Source organism: Pezoporus wallicus, unplaced genomic scaffold (assembly GCF_028554395.1).
Source record: "Pezoporus wallicus isolate ANWC-B61680 ecotype Strahan unplaced genomic scaffold, APGP_CSIRO_Pwel_v1 contig_5353, whole genome shotgun sequence".
Taxonomy (NCBI): domain Eukaryota; kingdom Metazoa; phylum Chordata; class Aves; order Psittaciformes; family Psittacidae; genus Pezoporus; species Pezoporus wallicus.
In genome coordinates, this window is record NW_026642422.1 from 134,788 (window position 1) to 147,982 (window position 13,195).

At 39.0% G+C, this 13,195-nt stretch overlaps 1 protein-coding gene across 9 annotated transcripts in view; it reads right to left on the reverse strand.

The window, feature by feature from the left end:
* Nucleotides 1-13,195, reverse strand: part of KIF6 (kinesin family member 6) — a 149,535-nt gene that overhangs the window by 132,065 nt on the left and 4,275 nt on the right. The gene's annotated exons all lie outside the window — the stretch shown is intronic.

The window sequence follows — 13,195 nt, forward strand, 5'->3', positions numbered from 1 at the left end:
TTTCACAAAGTGTAGGGTCTCTCAGATGCTAAGAGTTAGCACAGTAAGTGGAAAATGTACATGTTCTCCCTTACACCATGAAATGCAATCACAACAGGTACCTAAAAAGGTTGGCAATAAAGATTTTGAGACAAGAGGATCCAGAGTGTATTTTCTGAGCAGCATCAACCATACAGATCCCTGAAGATTCTCATTGGCAAATGAAAGCTGTCACCAGCAGCAGTGGAACCTGTTCTCTACAGGAAAAGGCAGTAGAGAATTAGCAGCTCTTTTCTGCATATACTGCAAAATCAACTTTGCAAGATGTTCACCTAGGCAAGATCTACAAGTTTGCTTTTCAAATTGTCTGAACAAAACCCTAAAATTTTGGTAAACTTAGTATTTGAAAGTACGTAAGTTGACACAGTTGTTGATGGTAGTCTTGCGAAGCCTAAAACATGCACACATAAAAATCATACACTAAAAGGATATTTTCAGTCATGCCCCAGTGTTATCAGAGTATCCAGAATTTTGCAATTTGTTTTTTTCACCCTCGAAGCTGAGTTTTGGCATGGTTAATTATATACTTTATTGAATAAATTGTCTCTTTACTACTTCAAAAAAAATACATCAATAACACATAATACAAGGAAAGGTTTTGGTGAAAAGATCTTTCATGAACTTATGCAATGTTGTATAGCTCCCTATTCAGTTCATGGACTACTTCCAGACAGATCAGCTAAAATATTGCTGGAGAAATCTGTTTCTAGTATATGTTAGCAAAGTTAATCTGTTATGATTGTCAGAATTCCTGAAGGGCTTTTATTTTTTTTTAATTAATACCAAGAAAAATTTTAAAAAGCCTACTAGGGAGAAAAATAAGTATTTAAAATACAGTCACTAAATCTGTACAAATTTGTACATTCGTTTCACTGTTAGGAAATCTGAGAAGTTCATTTTCCTTACACACTAAAACTTAAATGCATAAAGGGAAAACCTAAGTTGTCATATGCATGAGCAGTCGGTCCAACATGTTGGAGTTTGTACCTGTGAACAACAAAATTGACTGAATATGAACAAGTGTCATTGGACTGAATTTCTGCATGCACATAAGTCTCAAAAAAATTGCCCAAGACCTGAAATTCTGTGAAGATAAGGTTTTCAGAAAAAGATGATGTTTCTGGGAAACACAGACATATAGTAGTTCTGCAGACAATCAGAATTAATATACTGAGCTGCCTTGATATCTTGTTATTAAGATGTAGGAGATCTCAGTTTCATGACTGCCATGAAAGGTCAAACTCTGCAAATTCAAATTAAAATTGTGTGTATCTGGTTTTGTGTTTCAGTGAAAATACATTTGGTCAAACCATACAAAGACTCACATATCACAAAGCTGTATATAATGAAAAAATTGTAACATTTCCTGGATATATTAATTTGAAATGGAAACATATACATCCATGTGACTATATTTACATATGATTGTGTACATAAAGGTGTGTTAAATGGAAAATTTCAGTCTTCTTGGTTTTAATTGCTTTTTGTGAAATAGTCACGCTAACTGCAGGCAAACAACTGCTAGCCTATGAATATGTATTGTTTTGTTACAGTTCTAAATCGTCTTTATCCATTTTTCTGCAGTATTATTTCTAATCTAATTATATGCCCACTTCAAGATGATTTTAACACAGGAAAAAGTTTAGGCGGTTCTTACATTTTACTCAAAGAACTGAATGCTTCTTTTCTGGTAAAGCACTGAAAAATTATTGCTAATTTTTAGAAACAACAGTTTGTGCTTGACCTTAAAAATCTGATCAGCAACATTTTTAAACACAAAGAAAATATTCAATGTCCTCCATAGTACACAGAATTGAAAGCACACCTTTTCCAAGATAGAGGTAGTTTGTTCACACAACTGACTGAAGACAGTAATCTGATCACACTGCTATATAAACCTAACTATATATTATGACAGCAAAATAATTTAGCATGACGAGATAAAACAAAATATTTTAAGTTTTACCTTTAAGCTGTGACACAGACTACCAAAAAGTCTCCCATAATGACAATATTTGAAACAGAAATTACAATACCTTTAGTATTTTTCTAACCAGAATATTAAAATAACCAGAAGAGATCTAGAAAGCACATCGATAGCGTTCTGCACCTTCAAAGTATCATAAAGGCTATGATCCAAATCTTATTCAAGTCAATGACTAACTTTCCAATAATCTCAGAGTTTTAGGTGGGATCCAGATCATGGGAAAATTTTATGCAGGTTTTTGGACTTCAAGAAACTTAAAAAAAAAAACCAAACAAAAACCCAACCAAACAAAAACAAAAAAAAACCCACAAAAATTGAATAAAATAGCAAGGGTTCAATATCTTAGAAGTTCCCTTATCAGTGGTTGTCCTCAGAGTCCAGAGAAAAATAATAATTTATAAGAAATAGTCAATATATGTAAGGACTTAAGACAGTAGCACTGTGGGTGCAACTATAATAGTCTAAAAGTGTAAGATAGGTATTTAGAGAGGTAGCATCTTTTACTAGACTTACTAATATTGTTGGGGGAAAACATGATTAGTCTCTGGGCTTCAGCGGGTTACTGTTTCTTTAGTTACATTAGAAAGACACTGCCTCTTCCCTTAGATCTTGCTAAGCAAAAGCTGTCAATACAACCTTTTACCAATTATCAGGCAGAGGACAATTTTTATGGACTCATATATGAATTGTGATTAAAGGAGAGCAGTGCCATGTGTTTTTTTCCAGTCAAATTTTCTCAGTTATCAGTTAATTGGCACTTTATAACTTACTCATAATTAGTGTCAATTCAAAAACATGAACAGTGAGAATTTAACTTTTAATTTAAAAATTCATTTCAGATACCTATTTAAATAAATGGATGTTAGTTATGTACTGACATTTTCAGTCACTCAATTGACTTGTCTCATGCCTGAAAGATGTCTAATTCCTAAATACAGGGTGTGATATAGAAGAATAACTCATGCAAGCAGTTCCATTTAAATTGATAAATATGTTCACAACTGCTTAACATTCTTCAAGTGAGAAATTCCTCAAATGAGAGCTAGACAATTTATGGGTAGTTACTACAGTTTAAAATATCATTCAGTACTTCATCCTTGATTATCTGAGACAATATAAATAGTGGTATAAAGCCCAATGACAGTAGACAGAGGTTGAAAGCAGGCCGTGGTTGTTTTATTGTGGTTGGTTTTTCTGACTACATGTTCTTTCAATTTCCAGTGAAGATCATTTGTTCTATTTAAAGTTCATGGACACAGAACTTTTCATTTGTTTTTGTGCTTATTGTTAACAAGACTTCAGGGAGGCTTGTGCCTAAGTATAACAAAGAACTCTGCTTCCTCTGGTGCTATGCTGGTTTTGTTGAATCAAACAGAATAACTACTATCAAAGTTTGAAAAAACAAACACACACACAAATAAAAAAAAAACACCAAAGAAACCCAATTCATCAAACAAACTTTCCCCCCCAAGTTCTGTGTCGAGTTTTGGACTCCTCAGTGAAAGAAGGATGCTATAAGGAAATTGGAGTGAGCCTGACAGAACCAAGTTAGTTTGGGCTGAAGCACATCACACACACATGGGGAAGCCAAGGGAGCTGTTTTCTGTCAACCTGGAGAAGCCAAAGCTATACATGTACCTAATTATTGCCTTCCATTATACAACAGATCATTACAGAGATGGACTCAAACTCTTTTCAGAGACTTCCAGTGGTAGGACAAGAGGCAGTTTTCACAAGTTGTGAGGGGGGAAATTAAAAGTAGGTATAAGGAAAATATTCTTCACAGTGAGAGTAGTTAAGGCCTTTAACAGGTGACCAGATGGGTTGTGAGATCCCCAGCTTTGGACATTTTCAAAGCTCTGCAGGACAAGGGCCTGAGCAACCTGATCGAACCTCAATGCTGCTAACCTTGAACCTGAACCTGCTTTGCTCAGGAGGTTGAATCAGATAACCTACAGAGACCCCTTCTGACTTAATTATTCTAATTTGTTGGCAGTAGGCATAAAAAAAGGAAAAAGTAAACAGTGCTTATCAGTCCCTAAAACATGCTACAACCTTGGCACTTCATACTAATCTCAATGCATCAGTTTTTATAATGAAGCTTGGAGTAACAACCTTACTCTCAAGTTTTTGACATTGGCAGGTGTTACAACATGGAAATCTTGTCTTAGCAATTGGTAAATGAAGCCTACCCTCAACATGAAAAGCATATACAGCAACAATGAAGTCTAAGCAAAAAGATTTGCTTGCTCTGACACTTAACTGCTACAGCAAGACATACTTCTCAGTCTTTAAAATTATTAAAAAGATAATTTAAATAGATGCATTTAAGCCAGCTGTAATTTTTATGATTGTTTTGTTTTAAAATTAAAAAGCTCAAAGTGAAAGGTTTTTAGTAAGTTTATAATACACATAAGTAAAACATGTCTAAAAGTTTAAATGAAGGAAAAAGGCATTATCAAGTAAGGGCTAAATCTTGTATTTATATGTAGATGAGAGAAAATCCTGAGAACAAGATACAAATTGCAGCTTTAAAAAGTAATTATTTTGATTTTGTTCCTTTATTTCAGCTTTACACTATTAACTCTGGTTCTGATATCTTCATTTTAAAGGACTGATAATATAAGGAGATGTGGTTACAGAAAATATTCAATAACTACTAAAATACTACACTACTGAAAAAAGCAGAAACCACCAGTATCTTTGATCTTGGAATACTGTCAGCCCACTCCTCATGTCAGCTCTTGCTGACCTGAAATATGTTACCCATGTACTTCACTTTCCTTCTTTCTGCTGCATAAAATCTCAATCCATAGTCACTCTATTAGAAAGAATAAAAATTCAACACAGTCCTGACACAACCGGCTCCCAGACATGATACTTAAGATAAAAAGAATTTAATTTGCAGAGTCTGGTAAAAAGTTTCCAGTGAGCATTTGTCTTTACAGAGACTCAGAATTTAGGCATCTTCTTTCCCTTGGAGCTCAAAGTTTCTTTTAATTAAAATAAAGCATCCCAGGATGACTTTTTATGACTTTGCCAGATTTATGGAACAAATCTAATTTGGTAATGCCTCATCTTTCAAAAACAACACCAATTTCCAAATGTGCATGCAAACGTGTTTTCGAGAGCTTAGTGCAAGCAAGTTTCCTTAGAAATTTCAAAAGGGCCTTCCAAAATAAAATTCCACTATAAGCACTGCAGAACATAAACAACACAATGATACTCTGAATCAAACTATCAGATTGTAAGCTCTAATAAGCAGCCTTCTTGAATAATTCTAAACTGTGCAATTTAAGTCAAACATGAGCAACTAATAGTTGTTTGAGATGAAACATTAATGATGATTTACACTTTTTATTGTCTCATAACTGTATTTGAGGAAGAACTGCTAGCATTACTGCTCCAATTTCTTAATTTGGCAGAAATTTTAAGATGCATTTGTTTCAAGTTTATGTACAAAAAAAGGTATTCTTTTACTACATATAGATTCTACAGGTCTCTTGTACCTAAATCACCCACATTAGCAATAATACAGCTGTGATGCAAGGCTGCCTACATGTGAGCCAAGCCACTTCTTCGCACAATGTGACAAATATTCAGGTCAGAATGGATAATTGTTCATGCAGATATTTTGAATACATGTTCTGTAAGAATAAGCAGCAGAAAAAAATAAACCCACCAAATGAGAAACAGAAAACCAGAAAAGAGTTAAATGGTTTTTATATTACAGGATTCTTGGGATAAACACAGCATATGAGAAGAAACTGAAATCTGTGGCAATGGGATGGTTATCCTGGAGGCTTTCAAATCCTCAAAAAAACCCATAGGTGATTGCCATTTAGGTTTATAAGCAAATGAGCTGTTTCTTATTTGCAAAATATATATGAAGAGAAAATATTTTCTATGTTATTCTTTAATAAATCAAGACAAAACATCGGCCACATAACAATTAAAAACAAAAACTACTCCAAAGCACTAACATTGTATAATTAATTTCATCATAACACTTATATTTGAAGCATTACAATTGTTCAACTAAAGCAGTGCTTAATCATTAGCAAACTGCAAAATTATGTTCTTTATTGTCTCTATTTTTGCGGGAAATCAAGTAAATATTTAAAATTAAAAGGAAAACAGGAAAGCACAAACAAATGATAAAAAGAAACCACGCAAGAGATGACTTAAGCATTAACAAAAAAGTAATAAAAAAATTCAGGCAAGTCACATACAGAGGCGGGCACTTTTGATTGAAGAAGCAAATTAAACAAACAAACAAACAAAAAAATCAACTTAAAAAGAAAGTTGCATCCAATACCCACCCATCCAAGAGCAAACTAGAAAGATTTTAGAATCCTGAGCATTGTATTGCTGGTTCTGGTTTAAACAAAGCCTTTTTTTCCCCTCAGCATTCAAGTCTCTAACTAAATTCTCATGACTGTAAGTATGCATGGCAGGGAGCCTCAAAATGTTACTGAACTATTTCATTGATATTTTCCTGCTACTTTCTTTTCCCTGGCAATAAACAGACAAAAAAACTGTTCCCTTAGTAAAGTGACTCCAGCAACAGAAATAAGTGCATTTTCAACAGTTTTGCCTGGAAGAGAATGACAACTTAGAAACAAATAACAAGAACATTTTGCTATTAAAAACTGTGGTCTTTCAGAGTAACAGGGCAATTCTTGCTGTCCCACATTGGAAAATTGAGTCATTAACAATAGAGTGAAATAAACTTCAGACACAGTTATGGACTCCACTAGGCAAGGCACCTCATGGCTGAAGACATTTTGAAATAAGTATTTTTGCTTAAGAAAGGGTAAAAATTAAGGAAAAGGATGAGAAACAGGAACATACTTCATTTATTGCCTACTCTACTAGATAAAACACAGCAAAATTATCCTTCAATATTACCAGTAACAATACAAATGTCAATTAGAATACATGCTTTACTACATTATAACACTCAGCCAAAATAGTTATGATTCAGTTAATAATGATGTTATAAATTATTTTTAGCATTGAAGACAAAGTCTCAGCTATTTGGTGATAAACGTATGCCAAAACACCATTGATTTTAATAACATTTAAGTACTTGCAAGTACTTAAAAATATCTAAAAATCAAAGCTAAAGTTTGCAAAATGGATCAAATCAATGCATAAAAACTTATCAGCCAACACTGAAATGGAGGAAAACAATACCACTTACTGTTTATTAGAGCACTGCATAAGTGAATTATTAACTGGAAAACCATTTTCTAGCAACAACCAAAGGGGGTGGGGGTGGGAAAAGTCAGTCTGTGGCTGTTTAGCTTTGATACTCTCAATTTTTCCTGATGATAATTCAACCCATAGCATGCAACAATAAAACTTTTAATCCTTCTCTATCCACACACAGTCAAATAAAATATTTTTTTCTGCAGTCACCATTAAATTCAGAATTATTTAAAGCTTAGCAAATGAGTTAACTTGAAGCTATATGTTAAAAAGTCAGATAAGCAAAGAAATACCTTTTGGGTGAAAGAAATAAAAACAATTTTTTAAAAAGAGTATTTAACTTTAGTGAAGTTTCAAATTCACTGGCTCTTCATTTTCATTGTCATATACCCTCCTGTGTTATGTGGGACTTTTAAGAAGCAGCAGGGTGGGGAGAGGACAAGCAAATGAAATTATAAAGAGCTATGTATATTTTTACTTCCAAATAAAAATTTGAGAAAGACTGTAAGCCCAGCTGAGGATGTCTGTTTTCCTATAGCACAAACACGCAATAGTGCAGTAGGCTGAAGAATAACTTGCAGAATCATAGCTTAAACCAATGGATGGGTCAGTGTCCTGGAGTGACAGAAGGATCCCAAGAGTTGACTGTACTGGAGGCTGAAATCAGCTTGACTGGGAGGGAGGAGCAAAAGCACCCCATTGTGACTGGTCCACAGGCTCCATGCATCCTTGGCACAGACTACCTCAGGAGAGGGTACTTCAAAGACCCAAAAGGGTACCAATGGGCTTCTGGTGTTGCAGCTTTGGAGACAGAGGAAATTAAGCAGCTGTCCACCTTGCCTGGTCTCTCAGAGGATCCTTCTGCTGTGGGGTTGCTGAAGGTCGAAGAACAACAAGAGCCAACTGGGACCGCAACAGTGCACCGGCAGCAATATTGCACCAACAGAGACTCCCTGATTCCCACCCGTAGGCTGATCCATAGACTGGAGAATCAAGGAGTGATCAGCAGGACCCACTCACTCTTTAACAGCCCCATATGGCCAGTGCAAAAGTCTAACAGGGAGTGGAGACTAACAGTAGACGATCATGGCCTGAATGAAGTCACACCATCAGTGAGTGCTGCCATACCGGACATGCTAGAACTTCAGTACGAACTGGAGTCAAAGGCAGCCAAGTGGGATGCCACAACAGATACTGCCAATGTATTTTTCTCAATTCTTTTAGCAGCAGAGTGCAGGTCACAGTTTGCTTTTACTTGGAGGGTCGTCCAGTACACTTGGAACCAATTGCCCCAGGGGTGGAAACACAGCCCTACCATTTGCCATGGACTGATCCAGACTGCACTGGAACAGGGCAAACTCCAGAACACCTGCAATACATTGATGACATTATTGTGTGGGGCAATACAGCAGAACAACTTTTTGAGAAAGGGAGGCAAATAACCCAAATCCTGCTAAAAGCCATTTTTTTGCCATAAAATGGAGAAAGGTCAAGGGATCTGCACAGAAGATTCAATTTTGGGGAATAAAATGGCAAGATGGAAGTCGCCAGATCCCCACAGATGTGATCAACAAGATAACAGCTATGTCTCCACCAACTAATAAGAAAGAAACACAAGCTTTCTTCGGTGTTGTGGGGTTCTGGAGAGGGTTCTGGAGAATGCACATCTCAAATTACAATTTGATTGTAAGCCCTCTTTATCATGTGACCCAGAAGAAGAATGATTTCAAATGGGGCTCTGAGCAACAAACCTTCGAACAATTAAATGAGAGATAGTTCATGCAGTGGCCCTTGGACCAGTCTGGACAGGGCCAGATGTAAAAAATGTCCTCTACACCGCAGCCGAGGAGAATGATCCCACCTGGAGCCTCTGGCAGAAAGCTCCAGGGGAGACTCGAGGTCGACCCCTCGGCTTTTGGAGTTGGGGATACAGAGGATGTGAGGCCAGCTATACCCCAACTGAGAAAGAGATACTGGCAGCCTACAAAGGGGTTCGAGCTGCTTCGGAAGTGATTGGCACTGAAGCACAGCTCCTCCCGGAACCCCGGTTGCCCCTGCTGGCCTGGATGCTCAAAGGCAGGGTCTCCTTTACACATCGTGCAACCGATGCTACATGGATTAAGCGGGCTGCACTAACTACACAATGAGCTCGAATAGGAAATCCCAGTTGTCTAGGCATTCTAGAAGTTATCATGGACTGGCCAGAGAGCAAAGATTTCGGAATGTCACCAGAGGAGGAGGTGGTGATGCGTGCTATAGAGGCCCCACCCTATAATAAACTGTCAGAAAGTGAAAAGCAGTATGCCTTGTTTACTGATGGCTCTTGCCGTATTGTGGGAAAGCATCAGAGATGGAAGGCAGCTGTATGGAGTCCTCGATGACAAGTTGCAGGAACAGCTGAAGGGGAGGGTGAATTGAGTCAGTTTGCTGAGGTAAAGGCCATCCAGCTGGTTTTGGACATTGCTGAATGAGAAAAGTGGCCAGTACTTTACCTCTATACTGACTCATAGATGGTGGCAAATGCCCTGTGGGGGTGGTTGCAGCAATGGAAGCAGAGCAACTGGCAATGCAGAGGTAAACCCATCTGGGCTGCTGCACTGTGGCAAGATATCACTGCCTGGGTGCAGACCCTGGCGGTGAAGTTATGCTGTGTAGATGCTCATGTACCCAAGAGTTGGGCCACTGAGGAACACCAGAACAACCAACAAGTGGATAAAGCTGCTAAGATTGAAGTGGCTCAGAAGGATTTAGATGGGCAACATAAAGGTGACTTATTTTTGGCCCAGTGGGCCCATGACACTTCAGGCCATCAGGGCAGAGATGCAACATACAGAAGGGCCCGTGATCGAGGGGTGGACTTAACAACGGACACTATTGCCTAGGTTATTCATGAGTGTGAAATCTGGGCTGCAATTAATCAAGCCAAGCGGTTAAAGCCTCTTTGGTATGGCAGATGATGGCTGAAGTACAAATATGGGGAGGCCTGGCAGACTGACTATATCACACTCCCACCAACCCACCAAGGCAAGCGCCATGTGCTTACCATGGTGGAAGCAACCATCGGATGGCTGGAAACAGATTCTGTGCCCCATGCCACTGCCCAGAACACTATCCTGGGCCTTGAGAGACAAATCTTGTGGTGACACAGCACCCCAGAGAGAACTGAGTCAGACAATGGGACTCATTTCTGGAACAACCTTATAGACACTTGGGCCAAAGAGCATGGATGGCATTGAGTAGGGATATCACATCCCCTACCATGCACCAGACTCTGGGAAAATTGAACCGTACAATGGGCTGTTAAAAACTACACTGAGAGCAACGGGTGGTGGGACTTTCTAACATTGGGATACACATTTACCAAAAGCCACCTGGTTGGTCAACACCAGAGGATCTGCCAACAGGGCTGGCCCAACCCAGTCACAACTTTTACATATTGTAGAGGGGGACAAGGTTCCTGTAGTGCACATAAAGAATTTGCTGGGGAAGACAGCCTGGGTTATTCCTGCTTCAGGTAAAGGCAAACTCACTTGTGGGATTGCTTTTGCTCAGGGACCTGGATATATTTGATAGGTAATGCGGGAAGATGGGGAAGTTGCATGTGTACCTCAAGGGGATTCGATTTTAGGAGAAAACAGCCAATGAACTCAATTATATGCTATTGCCTACTATGTAGCACCTTTATAGCCCACCAACTAGATGGCTGCAGGCCACCAGTGGCTGGCCCTGACTTCCCTCCAACCACCATTCCAACAAAGAATGAACTTTGACAAAACCAGACAAGTTCAGCAGTGACCAGACGAGTTTGGTGGTGTCATCAGCAGGCAACAATCCAACAGTGCACACTCTCTCTCCTGCTCTGAAAGACTGTTACAAGAGATGGAGCCTGACATCATGGACCGGATGAACTCAGCAGCTTCATAGGGATTGTTCCATGCAGTAAGGAATGATATCTCTCTCTTTGTGTGGGTATGGGTGCATATATACATATGATAAAAGCAATGGCATATTAAAAAAATGTAGGATCTGAGCATGACAAGAAAGCATGGAATAAGGGGTGGGTACTATCCTGGGTTCAGCTATAGCAGCCATTTTTCTCCTTCTTAGTAGCTGATGCAGTACTGCAATTTGGACTTTCAGCCTGGGAACAACGCTGATAATACCGATGGTTTTAGTTGTTGCTAAGTAATGTTTACTCAAACCAAGGACTTTCTGAGTCTCATGCTCTGCCATGGAGGAGGGGAAGTTGAGAGGAAGCAGAGACAGGACACCTGACCTAGACTAGCCAAAGGGTATTCTATACCACAGCACATCATGCCCAGTATATAAGTGGGGCAAGTTACCTGGAAGAGTTAGGTCACCGCTCAGATCAGGCTGGGTATCAACCGGCGGGTGGTGAGTGGTTGTATTCTCTCCCCTTGTTATTTCCCTTATCATTATTATTATTGGTGGTAGCAGTAGTTGGTTTTGTGCTATACCTTAGTTACTGGACTGTTCTTATCTCAACCCATGGGAGTTACATTCTTTGAATTCTTCCCCCCATCCCTCCGGGAGTAGGGGGAGGAAGAAGTTGGGGCAGCGAGCGAGCGGCTAAGTGGTTCTGAGTTACCAGCTGGCCTTAAACCACAACAGTCAGACAATGAATGCGAAAGAAGTTGATACCTAAAGTAATACTTCCCAATTCACAAATTCGGATTCTGAGCAGAAAGCTTGATGAAACATGATGCAGAAATTCTGCTTCCTCCAGTATGGGATTTTCTCCCGCACTAAAACCAGTGCTAACATCAGCAATGTAGGCATAAGCTGAGGAAAGAGGACATTGGAAAATCCTCCCAGTTCAGCACAATGAATGAAGAAGACTCATGTAGAAGTCTTACCTGCTTGCCTTTGCAAACTCTAAAATACTAGCATTGTTGGTTATTTTATGGAGGAGAAAAACAAAACCAGTGCCTTAAAATTTAAAACAAAAATAAGTAGGGCAAAATTTAAGACTATCTCCAGAGTTATTAATTCATGAGTGTCCCCAAATAAAAACTAAACAGGGGGTTAAGATTTTCATTAGGTTTACCCCTTCATGGAACTACATAGGGAATACTTTCCTAAGGCAATGAAGTGAGCTTACATATACAAAAAACCAATTGGACATAGATTTCTATGTCTGTGCAACAAAATACAGCAATAGTAGCAATGTTATTTTAGGAGTTAAAAATGGAACCTTACCATACATAAAATTCTTTCGGGACTGTTGCATATCTCTTAGATATGCCAGTATTTAGAAAATTCAAACATCAGTCTGCTTTTATAGCAGTGAGAAAACCACTAACCAGCTCTTCTTCAAGCAGTTCTTAGAATCACAGAATCGCTAGGGTTGGAAAGGACCTTAAGATCATCTAGTTCCAACTCCCCTGCCATGGGCAGGGACACCTCACACTAAACCATATCACCCAAGGCCTCATCCAACCTGGTCTTGAACACTGCCAGGGATGGAGCATTCACAATCTCCCTGGGCAACCTATTCCAGTGCCTCGCCACCCTAACAGGAAAGAATTTCCTCCTTATATCCAATCTAAACTTCCCCTGTTTAAGTTTTAACCCGTTGCACCTTCTTGCCCTCTACTCTGGTCTCATGAGACCTCACCTGGAGTATTGTGTGCAGTTCTCGTGCCCTCAACATAAAAAGGACACAAAACTGTTGGAACAAGTCCAGAGAAGGGCCATGAGGATGATCAGGGGGCTTGAGCACCTCTCGTATGAGGATGAGCTGAGAAAGTTGGGGCTGTTCAGCCTGGAGAAGAGAAGGCTGCGTGGAGACCTCATAGCAGCCTTCCAGCAGCTGAAGGGGGCCTATAGGGATGCTGGGGAGGGACTCTTCATTAAGGACTGTAGTGATAGGACAAGGGGTAATGGGTTCAAACTTAAACAAGGGAAGTTCCCTTAAACAAGGGAAGTATATCC